Here is a 16,090-nt window from a genome sequence, read left to right on the forward strand (position 1 = left end):
CTTCAAATCTCTCAGGTATCTCCGTCTGGACAGGAGTTTCTGGATCTGGATGTCGAGAGCCTGGAGTTCTTCGACGACGCGGTTTATCTCACTGTCGGCCATTGTCTGCTTTCGCTTCATACCCTAGGAAAGAATGAGAGAGAGAAGTTAGCATTGAGTAAATTGAGTAAATTGAAAGTAATCATACCTCATAACTGTTTCTGGTTCATTTTGTCAAATACATAAAGGCTACATATTGCCAGTCTGCCTAGATATAAAAAATCCCATAGCTTATTTCTAATTACATATTTTAAATCTCACTGTGTCCTTATTTCTCATGCTTTTACCATGAGAGTGGTTCCACAATAATTGGCTCTGGTGTCAAAGCTGAAGTCAACTCGACCATTAACAATGGTCCCAACACAAGTGGGATCGTTCAGATGTAAGTCACAAGCTATAAAGATGTCTTCAAATAAAAGACATTGTGAAAGTGACATTGTTCCTCAGCCACCCTGGCATGTCTCACTATAATCTACAATAAAAATTAAATGTCTTTCATTCATATTACATTGCTAAGTTTACAGATGAAACATGAAATGATCACAGTGGTGCTGAACTTTCAGCCTGTGAAAGAATGCAAGTTGATTCATATGGGAAAGTCTAGAGAGTGTCAAGTACCTAAACTCAATCTGTCTCTCGTTATAGCAATGTTTAAATATTATTGCTCTAAGCCTTTCATTTGTGGAAAACTGAACTCTATAACTCACCATTTGCTTTTGCTTTTTGGCTGCACCATCCTTAATTTTACTTATTATTGTTATCTTCACAATTTAATTACAACGCACACAATGCAATTACAAAAATGAAACGCATTGCAATACTGCATACCAAAATATGCAGACATATTTTTTGATTTAATGCAACATTTGTGTAGTGCAGATATATATATACTGTATATATACTAGCCAACCCGTGGTGTAACATACACCGCATAATTATGTATTGATGGGTGAACACTTGCTGAACGACACAGTTCTCCAAATGGGGTGGGTTTGTGGATACCACTGTGAGTGAATGAAAAGATGGACCTCTGGAGAGAGCAACATGCAATTGTCCGTGACTGAAAGCGGAATCGTCTGTGACGATGGAGACCACGCTGGTGAAAGTTACTTCGTCGGTAGGGATAAGTTCCAGCACTTGTTCATTAAGGTGTAGCGAATCTTCGTTGTTGACGCTTAATATAGCTTGCGTACTGAGTTGTTCCGGAGTCACAGTTGAGAAACAATTTTTTAATGTCTTTTAAGCACAGGGAAAAAAATTAACATGTGAAACATCTGTAATGTAATAAGCCACCAAGAAATGTAACATTGCAACAATGCACGCTACGATCCGATCGCTGTAAACAGAAGTGAAAACAAAATCGAGGCCGGTGCATTCTTTAACTGCCTTGTAGCGCAGTGGTAGTGCTGCTGTTTTGCAGTAAGAAGACTGTGGAAGATTTTGGGTTCACTTCCCGGTTTCTCCCTGTGTGGATAGCGCTTTGAATACTGAAAACACTGGTATATCAATGTAATGAAGTATTATTATTCTTATGCATCCAGCGCTCTCTCTCTGGCGCGCCTGTATGCGTGTGTGTGTCGCTCGCTCTCTCTCGCTCGCTCGCTGAACGTGTTCCTGCAGGCATACCAGTAAGTGAATGAAAAAATGGAACTCTGGAGAGAGCAACATACAACTGTCCGTGACTGAAAACTGGTTTTGGCAGATACATGCACATCTTTTTGAAAGTTTGGCCCTGTGCCTTATCAATTGTCATCGCAAAGGCAAATCTAACAGGAAATTGTCTTCATGTTAAAGTAAAAGGCAAATTATCCGCGACAAACAAACTGTTTTACACGCTGCATACCAACCTGCGGCGTATACTACGCCGCATAATCATGTTTTTTAAGCAGAGGGTAAAAATGAACATTTGCAAAATCCGTAACGCCGCTTTCAGTAAGTACAATGCACACGCGTTTAATTTGTCAGCCACTTTTTGCCAGCCGTCTTTTCTGGTTTGGGCTGCTTTTGCAGGGTTACCGCTTGTGCATATTAAATCTTGAAATCCTTCGAGTAACTAATTAACTAACACCCACCCACCCAGCTTGTGAGAAAAAAATGTGCCCGTTCTTTCATCATTTTGTTGCAGCCTATCAAAGACTTGCTGATCATGTTTTCTAGAGTCAATATACAGTGGAACCTCGGTTCACAACCATAATTCGTTCCAAACCTCTGGTCGTAAACCGATTTGGTCGTGAACCGAAGCAATTTCCCCCATAGGATTGTATGTAAATACAATTAATCCATTCCAGACCATACGAACTGTATGTAAATATATTTTTTTAAAGATTTTTAAGCACAAATATAGTTAATCATTACACCATAGAATGCACAGTGTAATAGTAAAAACATTGAATAACACTGACACAAACACCCAGGCTCCCTGCTCAGCTGCATGCTCTCTCTCTCTCTCAGCAGCACACGAGCCTAACCCCCTCTCTCTCTCTCTCAGCAGCACGCGAGCCTCCCCAGCCCCCCCCCTCTCTCTCTCTCTCAGCAGCACGCGAGCCCCCTCCCCCTCTGTCTCTCAGAAGCACGCGAGCCCTCTCTCTCTCTGTAACATTGCAGCAGTTGTATAAACACTTTTTTTTTTTAATGAGTTTTAAGCACAGGGGGAAAAAAGGAACATTTGAACAAATCCGAACTTTGTTTAAAAGCCAACCAAGATAGTAACATTGCAGGAGTTCACCATTTTTAATCAGGCGACTGACAGTAGTGGAGTCAGGCACAGAGAAGGTCAGCTGCTGAGAAAGCATCTCGACTGTTGCAGGGCGGTGAAGCAGGTGAGACGCTAATGAAAAAGAGGCACAGGGCTTATTGGTTTTTAAAGACTGCTTCCTTCATTGTGTTTTAACCTCAGTTTTAAAGGATTGCGCGGCCCTCTCTGTCACGATGTCTATGTGTGTGTGCCTCTGTCTCTCTGTGGCGCTGCCTGTGTGTGCGTGGCTCTCTCTGTCGCGCTGCCTGTGTGTGCCTCTGTCTCTCTCTGGCGCTGAGAGGTTCCACTGAGGTTGACTAATGAAAATTTAACGTGGCTCAGAGCTGCATGTGGACTGTGGCACAGACAAACAGAAATGACGGCATGTTTTCCGAGGCGTCGCGTCCGAGTTGGTGGGCGTGGCTCTGCGAGTTGTCGTCGCATCCAATGGTCTTAGAGTTGGTGAGCGTGGCTCCTTCCTGCGTGCGCCATGGGTGTCTTACTTGTCGGCGGCTTAGTGAATCCACGCCCCTTCCGGCGTGCTTTCCATGGTTGGCTACTTGTCTTCTGGCTTAGTGAATTATATATATATATATATATATATATATATATATATATATATATTTTTTTTTTTTTGTAAAGAGTATATCTGCAGTATATGGAAACATATATACCGGTATCTCTCTATTATAAAAGAACATCTTGAGATGAGATATTTTTCAAGTCCTGCCCTCCTCTCAACCATTTTACAGTTAACAGCCCATGCCCACGGTCCTCTCACCTCTCATTCGCATAAATACTTTTGTCAGACTTAGTTTCTGTGCTCTCAGCTCTTATAAAGTTTTACGTTTTCCTAACTTTAAGTTCCCAATAAAAGAAGACTTATTATGTCTTATTGAAGAATTTCATTCCGATGGGTTATCAACAGAAGAAGTACACAGGCAATCCTAGCACAGAGAAACGATGAAGTGAAATGGATTAATATGGACATTTTCGATTGGTTACACGGCAAATTGGTTAAATGCGTATCAATAGGCTATGCTGAAACAGTTGGTGGTGATGGTGCAGAAGATGAAAACATCAACTTACAATATCCCGTAGAATATCTACAGTAGTTAATGCTGTCAAGTCTTCCACTGGCCGAATTACTGTTGAAATAAGGATGTATTGTAATGTAATTTTGTAATTTATGTATGAGTGATGGGCTATGCAATAGGACAAGATTAGTTGTATTCAAAATTAGTCGAACAATCCTGACATGTAAAATTTTAACAGGCGACAAGAAAGGTAATGTAGTACATCTTCCGTGGATAACATTAGACTCCAAAGAAGATCTTGATATGCCATTCGTATTAAAATGTTTACAGTTTCCCGTTAGAATAGCTTTTGCTATGACAATTAACAAATCACAGGGACAAACATTCGAAAAAGTTGGTTTATTTATTAGAGAGAAAGAAATGATATTCATTAACAGGCAGTTATACGTTGCGTTGTCACAATGTAACTCCAAACATGGAATCAAAATTCAAAGCGATATTTACTAAAAGTTAATTCCAAATATTATTTTTACTAAAGTTTTACAGTAAAAGTGTAAGTTTGCAAAGTATTTAATATCAAAGCCAAACGGAACGAAAACGTATAATGCAACGAATACCTCTAACGCAACATGAAGCATAATTTTCTTTCAATTTATTACATATTACTTTTTTTTACTATGGTTAATTACTTACTGTAATATAAAATAGTTAGGTCTATTATGCATATGTAACAATTCCAATGAAAATAACAATCTGTTTAAATTGTACCTCCGCTTCCCCATATGCGAACGGCGGAGCCACGAAGAAGCTAGTACATAGCGCCCACACTGGAGTTGACGAACGAAGCGAGCAGGGGGCAGAGCCCCCTAGTTTCATTTAACATATTGTAACAAACTAATTTCCAGATATATTGTGTACAAGAAATGCAATATATTGTGTGTCCAGACCCAATTTTTCTCAAAGATTCCAATTTATTTTGAACGCCCTGTAACTCACTAAAAGTAGTTCAAGCAGGTTGCTTACCTGCATATCTTATGCTGCACTCTATTTGAACTGGGGGGTCAATTCCAAGTTCCTAGTAGGAGGTTTCAACTGGAACACCCGCACAAGTCAGATTTCCTACTAGAGAGCCTCGTAAACCTCAAACTCAAAATCCAAGATGGCTGCACCACACAACAGGAGTGAAGGCTGTAGCATTATACTGCTTATTCACACTTCTGTTCATTTGTGTCTCATTAAATCCATTCCACACACAGTGCTCTCCAACTTCTATCCATGGACATGTTGCTACAATGCTTGGAAACACAAAATACCATGTAATACATTGTTCAGTACTGTTCAGTAGTTGTCTGTATTCTGAAAATGCAAGAACAGCAAAGGTTTTCCCGGAGGCCCAGTGTCGTTTCTCCCAGATGTTTGTGTGACATCATTCCCAGCTCCAATATCCAACTTCTGAAGTAAATGGAATGTAGCAATAATATTAATTCTACTAAATTAAGGTTAAATTGATATTTTGCACTGTTTCACAGTATGACTTGGTCCAGGATATTTCTCAGTATAAAAAGCAACTATAAGATAAGTAATATTTTCAATTGCAGGTTAATATATATTTAAAATATATTGCAATAATGTACAGTATATTGTTGAAGAAGAGGAAGAACTTTTCTTGTATCATGTTAAAAATGGACTTTTCCAAAGACACTTTATTCCTTTTTATGTTGTAACAGCATATTATGTTTGAACAGTTTGTTACATGGCTATTGAAAATTGTACCTTGTTGTCTGTTAATACTTTTGTGTTTGTTTAAGAATTATTTGAATGTTTTGATAATGTATTGCTGGGCTGTTCATGTTTTTGTTGAGAAGAAACAGAAATGGTTTAAATCAAGTGTATAATGCAGAACTGTTATTGTAATGTCCGTATTGTTTCACAAGCTCTTTCTAAGTATACAGTCATGCTGTGCTGTTAGCTCCGATTTATGATGTTAGAATCATGAGCTAAAGCAACAGATTTTGGGAACATTATTTTAGATTTATGAACTTTTGATAATGGCAAAGAGTTTTATAAGATCAGCAAAAATGGATATCAATTAGAGAGGAAGGAGATAAAACAGAGAAGAAGATGAAAGAAAATTGAAGGAATAAGAGAGAGTATTGAGGGAGGAATGGAGAGAGAGGGGAATGTGAATCCAACAATGCTCTGAGTCATTTCTAACACTTTAAGCAACACCAAGAAATGAAAAGACGAAACCTTTAGCAATACCAGGTTGTATAGCTTTCACAAGTGATGTTGGCGTTCTTCATGGCTCTGTCTAGTTCAGGGGTGTCGAACTCTGGGCCTGGAGGGCTGCAGTGTCTGCAGGTTTTCATTCTAACCCTTTTCCTAATCAGTGACCAGTTTTCAATGCTAATTAAATTCTATTTCCCTTCATTTTAATAGCCCTGTTTTTAAGGATTCAGTGCTCTGAGTTGATTCATTTCTTCATTAAATGGCAGCCAAACAGAAATGAGATGTGAAACGAGCCAACGGATGACCAGTTAAATTGGGGCTTCAAACTCCAACCAGTTTCACTCCAATCACTTTCTTAATGAGAAGCCAATTCTTGCTGTTGATTAAACCCGTTATTTAATTCCATGGCTTGTTGCTGCTCTCATTCTGCCACAACACACATTTCCAAAGCTGTTGATTTTTTGTTTTTTATAAGAATGCTGTCAAAATGTTTTGGTGAGCTGAGAGGTCAACCTTACAGAGACCATCACCTTTCTTTAATTTCAGATATTGTGTAATGGGTACAGGTGAGCTGGTCATGTGGTGGCTTGTTTTGTGTCTCATTATTGTTTGGCTGCTAATTAAGGCAAAATAAGTTAATTAACAGCAAAAACTGGTCACTAATTAAGGGGATGGTTAGAATGAACACCTGCAGCCATTGCGGCCCACCAATACCGGAGTTTGACACCCGTGATCTACTTGAATAATTCTTAAGGATTAAAATGTATCAAAGCCTGATTTCCTGTCTGCATAATTGGTCTATTTGAACCACCAGGAGCTGAGAACCAAGTTCCTTTCTCAGCTAGGTCAAACATGATGAAAATGACATAGGCAGGGCATCAGTTCATTATGATAAGTAGATGTATTTATTTCTTCTCACTGTGACTCATATGTCTAGGTTATGCATATCTTAGTGTTATGAACCTATAATTTATTGTCAAATATGTGCTATTGAACGTATGTACCTATGTACATACCTATGTATATTCATAGAGTTTTGAATTGTGTTCATTGGGTTGTCAAGTGGACAGCAGAAAGATGTAATATTTATATTGATGGACGGCACTAACATACTTAAGTTTTAAACAGTTACTTAATTTACTTTGGCTATGATCATAATGGTCCTTTGTATGACGTTTATACCAATCAGTCTTCAGTAAAACTCGGTTCACACAAAAATAGCTCTTAAGAGATATAAATTTAATCTCAGCATTTAAATCCAGGCTGAATACTCATTACTTTAGTGTAGCACTTCCTGACTAAAGCTGGTGATTAACATTATCCCAGCTTTAGGATTGGCACCTATGATTTGCAGTATCCATTAGGTTGAGACCTGATTGACTGGTGGTGGGTGTTGTGTTCTCAGTCTTAATTTCTAATTTGTCCCTTTCTCTGAATTTTTTCTCTGTTTTGGGGCATTTTCTGTACTCTGTGCCTCTATTTCTCATCTGCATGGGCATCAATGGCATTTATTCTTCTAGGGACCTCTTTTACAGGAACGTCTGAGAGGTCAATGAAGGAAAGATTTATTCACCACTTTCACTACTTGCTGTACCTTATTTGCAGTTTTTTGATTTATATTGATTCTTCTTGTCGTTTCCTTATTTAATTTTGATAAAAATGAAAAAAAAAATAAAATAAAATAAAACCTTGTCAAAGAGTATGAACTGGCACTGTCTCGTTTTCATCTCATTATTTTGACGTAGCATTTGTTATTTCTACTACTTTGGTAAGCTGCTATTCCTGTTCATGAACTTTCACACTAGAGATATTGGGAGCATGGGATGCAATGATGAAGGAATTTGAGCCTCTACTTTTGGCACCATCAACATATTTATGATATTGCTGGATGGCAAAAAGAAGTGTGGGAGGCCAGGTGGCCTTGGTCATCAGAACAGAGACTTTGTCTGAATTTCATTATGACTTTTCCCTTATAAATGAACATGGATCCCTCACAGGTTTATTTTCTCAGTAATGATGTGAACTGGAGACTTTGTTTTCAGCTCCTCTGTTCTCAATTCACCATATCTCAGTTTTAATGTTGATTGACTTTAATCGTTTATTATAGGCAATTTGCTTATCGCTTTGTTTTACTGTGTGTTTGACATAGCTTGTGTGTTCCTATGTGTTAATGTTGCATGGTTTAGCAATTTACTGTTGATGCATCTCAATTGTAAAATTAATTGAAGTGCCCTGAGCATGTAATAAATGAAGAGCTCTGCACAAAATAAGTCGAATTAAAATAGAATTTCAATATTTATTCCTATTTCTATAGCATATTCTGGACCCACACCTCTTTAAAAAAATGAATTAATGTTTGTCATCAATCCTACTGCTTCAGAATGTTTTATAGTGTAAAACACAAGCTAGTAAAATGTATTATCATTACGGAAACCCATAGATTGTATGCCAAATGACAAAGGAGAACAAATGATATACAGTAGGTTTAAAGTGTCATCACTGTCAAATATACAGAGTTCAGCGTTGACTTTATAAATATGAGTAGTAATTTTGCCAATAAAAAAACAAATAACTTTTAAGTGTGTTAATTCACCGTTTGTCTCCAGAGAACTTGAGCAACCGTTCTTTCAGATTCTAATAACTTGTATTGCAATATTTGACTTAATCTGACTGTAATACATATATCTGATAAAGAGTCTGGTGTAATCTACTATTTTCAAATGCAGGGTTTGTGTTAAACAATCGAGTAACCAGTCATTTTGAGAAAAGAACACACTTATGTCAGGACAAGATAACGTGATAAAAGAAAACATATCAAAATTTAACTGAAGTCACCTGTCCAAGAAGCAGTAAAGCTGCAGCCCAGATGATTGCTATGCCTCTGGCACATATTTGTCAAAAAAGAGAATTGAAAATAACGTGACTGCTAATAGCTAACAAGAATGTAACATAAGAACCTCATGATTGTGCAAAACTTAATTTTTTTAACCTTTTTTCTTTCCTGTTATGCACTGGTTCAGCAACAGATTTATTATTATATTTTCCATGACTATCAATCATATTGTCATTGCTTATGACATCTCTGTGCCATTTGCTCACATATCAATGTAGCTATGGGTGAAACATTCCAAGTCCAAGGCTAAAGAGACCCCTGATAGGAGGATTGAGGTAGATACTGGCAGGGACAACAGATGCCATGAAAGGAAAGCGGGTGGTATGCCACAGAGGGCTTTATGGCATATATATTTAAACAGAGTACCCTGAAAGTAATCAAAAAGGGAAAAGAAGGAAAATCTGATAGGTGGCAGCAGGGACCTCCTATGCTTTAATGAAGTCCGCACTACCAAGGAGCTTCTGGCTCTTTCAACAGAAAGTTACAGTACAGGATTACCAGAGGTAGCTGAATTAGGACATCCCAGGGCTTTTAGAAGAAATGCATAATGTTAGAAATGGCCTAGGCTGGGATTTTAAAGCTTCTTTCTGTCCTTCATTGACTGAACTTGGACTTGGGAAAAGATTCAACTAGAAGTGAGGCCAGAGGATCAAGGAGAGAAGGTACTGGAGATGTGAAACGTGTGTTTAGGTGGAAAATGGGTTATCCGCCATACTATAACATGGGTATTTGACTTGTGCAGGAAGTCCCAGAGAGACATTTTAATTTTTAATATTTGAGTATTCTGCTTAAATTTAGTGTTTTGAGTCTTGAAAAGAATAAAGCAAAGTGCCTTAGCTGTGCCACATGCACCACTATTTCATAAATAAAGGGGTGGTCTACTGTATCTCTTATATTTGAAATTTGTTTTGGCTAAGGTAAGATGAATATATTATCAAAAGTCTAATTGTTTCTTCCCAATTCCTTAAAGAATTTGAGTTCTTATTATTTTATTTTTCTTTAGGTCAATTCAGTGGTTGCTGCCTCAAATGCAACAGCACTGTTTAATTCTGTTGATGCCGCTCGAGTGTACAGTCACCAAGGCCTAATGATTTACTTTATCAGACAGTCTGTTAGACCCTGACAGGCACATCTTGGGTTAGAATCTTGAGGTGACAAAGGAGCTGGAAATCAGAAGGTGCTCCCATCACATATGGTGCTGTGAACCACGTGATCCTCATTCAGTAGCTGAGTCCTGTGCTACCAATCAGTGTAAAATTTGCCAAGGCACAGTGCAACCAGCACTCATGTGGAATAAGACAAATGTGGATATCGCTCTGATACTCCAGACAAGAGCTTGAAGAGGCATTTGGGTGATGGAGTTCTCATTTAATGGCTTACTTTCTACAACACTCAAGATCTGAGTTTTCTTCCCAGGTATAAAGCAACATGGAATGACAGGAAAGTCGATCCTTGAAACACCCCTAGCTATGCCATCTAGCAAATACTTTTTAAAAGCATCAATTTTAATTCCATGCCACTGCCAAGAGCACAAACAGTTGTGAATTGCATAAAATTAAAAAAAAATCAGGCACAGTAAAAGTCGCCTTCTTGAAATTTTAGAATGTAGTCCAAAAGGCTCTATGAACAGGGATTTCAGCTTTTTATATTCAGACCAGTAACAGCGCACTGCATGATAACAGTGGATATACTTGACTTGAGTATTCATAGTTTTCATCCTATTTCTCTGTACGTTTAGCATTCATTTGCTTCCTGAGTTGCTCTTCTTTTCTCCACCGTAGCGGCCCACTTCTTCTCTTCTTTTGTTGGCATCTTTTTGCGTTAAAACTGATTAAGTCAGTGTTTGTGTTGCAATTACTTAGTACGTTTTCTTTAATTTTTCACCTAAGCTGGCACTTAAGTCTTCAATCTGCCTCAAGAATGATTTAAGATATGAAGAGGCAGGGAAAGTGATGGCAAAGGTGGTAGGGATGAGAATGGCGCCTGTATGCATGCGCTGCACGGCTGCCCAGCTGGACACTGCCAAGAGCTGATTCTCCAATAAAATAAAATAAACATAAAAAGAGGAATAACCTCGGAGGTCAATCATCACTGCAAAAGCAGATAGTAGACGCCACATATGTACCAAATTTCAGGTCAATAGGTCAAACGGTTTGCAAGCTATAGGTGATTTAAAATCCTGGACAGACAAATGAACAGCCATGGTAGCGTATTATATAAGAAGAAGATATTATCTCAATGTAATGGTAAAAAGCTATGAAATATTTGATGTTTTTCATAAATCTTTGAATATTCCCAGATAGTTCTGATTTAATGATAATCACATTTGCTAACAATGGCACTTTATTTCACAAAAGCCAAAGAACACACTTCAGTGTTAGATTTCAATGTTAGGAACAGTGTCATCGAGAGCTTTATAAAAATAAATAGTGACTAAAATAAAAAAAAAGAAAACAAAAAATATAAAGCATCTTGGTTTAAACTGAGTTAAGACTTTCAACGTCATTAAAATCACACTTACCAACAGCAAAGTAGAATTTTCTGTTAGAGGAAAGCATGTGTGTTATGATAGAGTTGGTCAGATTTGCATTTGATTATAATTTTGCACTGATAATCATGAGTTGTTGATCAACATTCCCTTGAGCAACATGTTTATTTTTTCCATTAATAAATTCAATTATTCCCTACCTAATAATTTTTCGATATATAGTTTGTCATGTTCAAGTCCATCTGCATTGCTTGGGCTGCCTCCCTGAAATATGTTGATTAACCTGATTTGATCAATCCACATTTCCATTTCCAAAACCGTTTCACCCCTTAATCCAATTCAGACAGTTCCAGTTCTGGACTCTTTGGACTAAAGCAGGAATCAGCCCAGGGTAGAGTGATAGTCCATCTCAGAGCACAGTCATGGGCATGACCATTCTCATTTTTCATTCACTCTTTAATTTAATATTGTTCTGTATCAGTATGCTGTTGCTGGAGTATGTGAATTTCCACTTGGGATTAATAAAGTATCTATCTATCTATCTATCTATCTATCTATCTATCTATCTATCTATCTATCTATCTATCTATCTATCTATCTATCTATCTATCTATCTATCTATTTTTACCAGGCCAATTTACAGTTGGTTAAAGTATGTCCTTTGGATTTTGGAGAATAAAACAGAATGCCCAGAGAAACGCTCTTCTAGACACAGGTACGAGAAAAATGAATGTGTGGCCTCCTCACCAATGTTGGTGTTTTGAATTGAAGCAGCTTTAACAACTGTACCATCTAGATGCTTACTTAATACAATGTTATCTTCAAATCAATTGTGCTTTTTAGGCTCATCTTTCTTTAAGTCAAACATGTCATATAAAAAGATCTGCAGGCCCTGTGAAGAACATTATGAGATTACATTTTTGACATACTGTAATACAGAAATGTTCTGAGAAGCACCATTACTTTCCACTACTTTAAAATTCACAGTACATAGGTGTACTACACCCTAAATCTCTGCTGTTGGCAGTTGGATAATTATAGTGGTGATGAACCTGTTCAAAGAAGAGGTACACAATACCCAGTTAATGAGAAAAATTCTAAACTTGCATGATAGCTTCCCTCCCACTAATCTTCCACTCCCTACTGTTCATCCGGTGAAACTGCACAATTGTGCCCAAGGTTATTTATTACGTAATTATGAAATTTTTTAACATTTTTGCTTATAATTTAGTATATTCAATTTCTCAGCAACACAGTGATTCAATCAGGATTAAAGCTTTTCTATAAGCAGTTTCACTGTGACTGGCCCATCAGTATGAGAACTGCAGTATAAAGAGATGTTGTGGTCATAGAACATAAGATAACCGAATATACAGTAAAATAATACTCTTCAACCTCCTCAGGTCAATTCAGGGATGGTGACAGGATGTATTAAAATATTTATCATATGAATTTGAAAATAAAGTTAGGGACTATATATAGAACCAGAGTTTTTAGATTGTTGAACACATTACCACTTTAAAAACCATTTTCTACAGTGATAAAAAATAATTTGCTAACCTGCAGTGATTTACATCTCTAGTATTGATGATTTTATGCTAAGATGATGATCATTCATTTTTCTAAGCACACTAATTCAAGTATGAAGTTGGGTCAGCCAAAGCCTATTCTTGCAATATTGGCTTCAAAGAAGGAATCAAGCTTTAAATGAGTTAGGTTAGGTTAGGTTAGGTTAGGTTTCTTTATTTAGTCATGTTTACACAGGAAAACATGAAATTTGCCTTCTCAGTTGCATCTAATAACAGGTAACAGACAGAATGAAATAAAACAGACAAATAGAAATAAGAAAGCTTAAGGTAAGGCAGTTAGATAAAACATATTTATACCAAAAAAATAAATAAATAAAAAAAATAAATAAAAAAAAAGGTAACAGGATATATATCAAAACCTTAAACATTATCTCCGATATTTCTTATTGAAAAGTCGTATGGCACTAGGAAGAAAGGAGTTTTAAATTCCTTTGCAGGGTACAATCACTCCTCTTCAAGCTTACTGATGGTTTACAAATGAATTACCCAGGGGGAACCCCTAGCAGTTTTGGAAGAACTTGCAAGCTTCACCAATAGTGTGTTTATATGCACTTCAATAACCCAATTATTCACAGAAATCTGACTTCTAAAATGTTATGTAATCCCTCATTCCGATTAGAGAAATTTGGTTATTGGCCTCTGAGAAACCTCATTAACAGAGGTAGATCTCTCCATGAATAATCCAATTATGTGGCCATGTAAACCCTTAACTAGGATACAATTAAGGATTTTGTAGTCTGTGGATATCCATTGTATGCTGTCAGCCAGTACATGTATTTGCTTTGAACATGCATCTGGCAGCCATAGGTAGAAACATCCACAAGATACATTTCCAGTGGCAAATGTTCGGATGATTGCATTATTCCTTCTCCTGGCTGAAATAATTTGTCTCAGTATTTCAGAACTTGCTAAATGATTGTTGATTTTCTGAATGTGCAGTGCCAAACTCAGCAACACAATCTCAAAAGCGGTAGGGTAACCTGTTAAAAGTGTCACGTGTTATGTAGTTCGATTACTTTTTAAAGTAACAAATAACCAAACATTTTATCTTATTGAAGCAAAAATACCTGCATCATTATTATTATAGCGGCAGAACTGGATGCAAGGCAAGAAGCACACGTACCAGGTCTGTTCTTTGCAGTGCTCAGTTGCACAGCCAAGCAGAAAAGAGTGTGCTGTGTGCAAATCAATAACAGAAACCTATAAATAAAACATCAATTCGACCAAACATATTTATAAAAAGCAAGAAAATTGACAAACCAATTTTAGATAAGGTAAGTTACAAAAAATAAGATCAAAACATATTATTTGATTATTTTGTAAGAGGCTGCACATTGAAAATTCAGTTGAAAATAACAGTTTTGAACAAGAATTGCAGTACAGTACTTAAGTTAGCACAAGGAGTAATGGACAAAGAATCAATCTATAAGAAGGTGACAGGTTATAGTGCACTCCCCAGCTATTCACAAGAGGATTTTACAGAAGTGACATATTTAACATTATTTTATCCAAAACTGGACAATATTTGGGACATTGTGAGCATACGACTTGATATCTGACATATGGAATATGTGACACGAGTAAACTGATATTTTTTAGTAAAAGCTTTTGATGAAACTGTCTGCTGTTGTTCAACGTTGATCCCCACAGAAGCCAATAGTGTCAGGAACCTCTCTGTAAAAAGCTTAAAAAAAATTCTTGGCCATTACAAAATAGACAGGCTAAGTAACAGATTATACAGTACAAATATAGCTTTTGGGTGGAATATTCCTTTAAGAAATATCTTCAAGAAATTTAAAGTAGAGCAGAAACTCTGAAGTCTTAGGAATGCGTGGGAAAAGACAGGTCTCCATTAGGTGCACAATAGCAGCACACTTGACTAATTACGAACTGTGAAAACTATGAAATAAAGATTAGCTGTCTATCTATTGGCATTTAACAGTAGAATAAATTATTTACTGCACCCTTGCAGTGTTTGCACACAATTCAAGTCAGTCCAATATGATCTACACAGCCCTGATTTGGATTTGTTTGCCTGGAAATAGTGTGTACTAGTAACGCAATCTCCAGTAGCTTTCTAGCATTCATCTTTTACTTTCAAGTTAGATTCCAGCCTTCCTTGCCCCTTAGCTCAATTAAGCAAATAAGTACATAAATGTGTGAATAACTTTTTCTTTTTTGTTGTAAATATTTGCCTCCAGACAGGTCTCAGGTATGCTCTTATTGCAAAAAAAGAAATTGTTTCATCCAGGGTAGGTGCCTTCATTTCCAGTAAGTCATATTTTATGCTGAAGCTGACTTTCTTCATGTTGCTTACCAATCATGAAAATAACATGGTGAACATGAGAGAATGAAATTAATACTGTATAATGCATATCGATTCTAATTAAGTGAAAGAACTCTCTTCTGGTGAAGCTGTCTAACAGGAGATTTAGTCACTGTTCCTGTGGATTTTGCACCTTCTCTCCATGTTGGTTTGTTTTTCCACTAGTGCTCTGGTTTTCATTTCACATCAGAAACAGCTGCAGGCTGAAAGAACTTTAAGTGAACTGAGCATGTGACTGGCACCTTGTCCCGGTCCCGGTACCCCATGTAACCCTAACGTTCAGTAAATGAAAGGATGGATGCCTAGATATTATGGATTACTATATGCTTTAAATGAAACCAGATTTAACAGTTATGTTTACAACATTGACTACTTGGGGTATGATTTAAGAGCTGAGATACAAGTACTGCTTTAAATCGAATCTACACTGTTTATATCAGTGAAAGGCAACCTTTTTCGAGTTGCAGCGCACTAAGTCCAAAAATTTTTTTTTGCAGCGCACCAGAGGGACTGCCCATAAATAAAGTCGTGACGACAAAATCTATGGACAATCGCCAATAAAACAGTTAATTTTACAAGATTGAAAGACATTTTATTAATAAAGGAATCAAAGGATAAATCATAAATTTAATTAATGTGAACGTTGAGATTGTTTTTCAGCACATATGAGATTGATGCGAGGATCAATTTTCGAAAGACAAACGCGCATTTTCTTGTCGATCATTTGGAGTCTCTCGCGTTTCTTAGACTTCATT

The sequence above is a fragment of the Erpetoichthys calabaricus genome, chromosome 17, assembly GCF_900747795.2.
Source record: "Erpetoichthys calabaricus chromosome 17, fErpCal1.3, whole genome shotgun sequence".
NCBI classification, from domain to species: domain Eukaryota; kingdom Metazoa; phylum Chordata; class Cladistia; order Polypteriformes; family Polypteridae; genus Erpetoichthys; species Erpetoichthys calabaricus.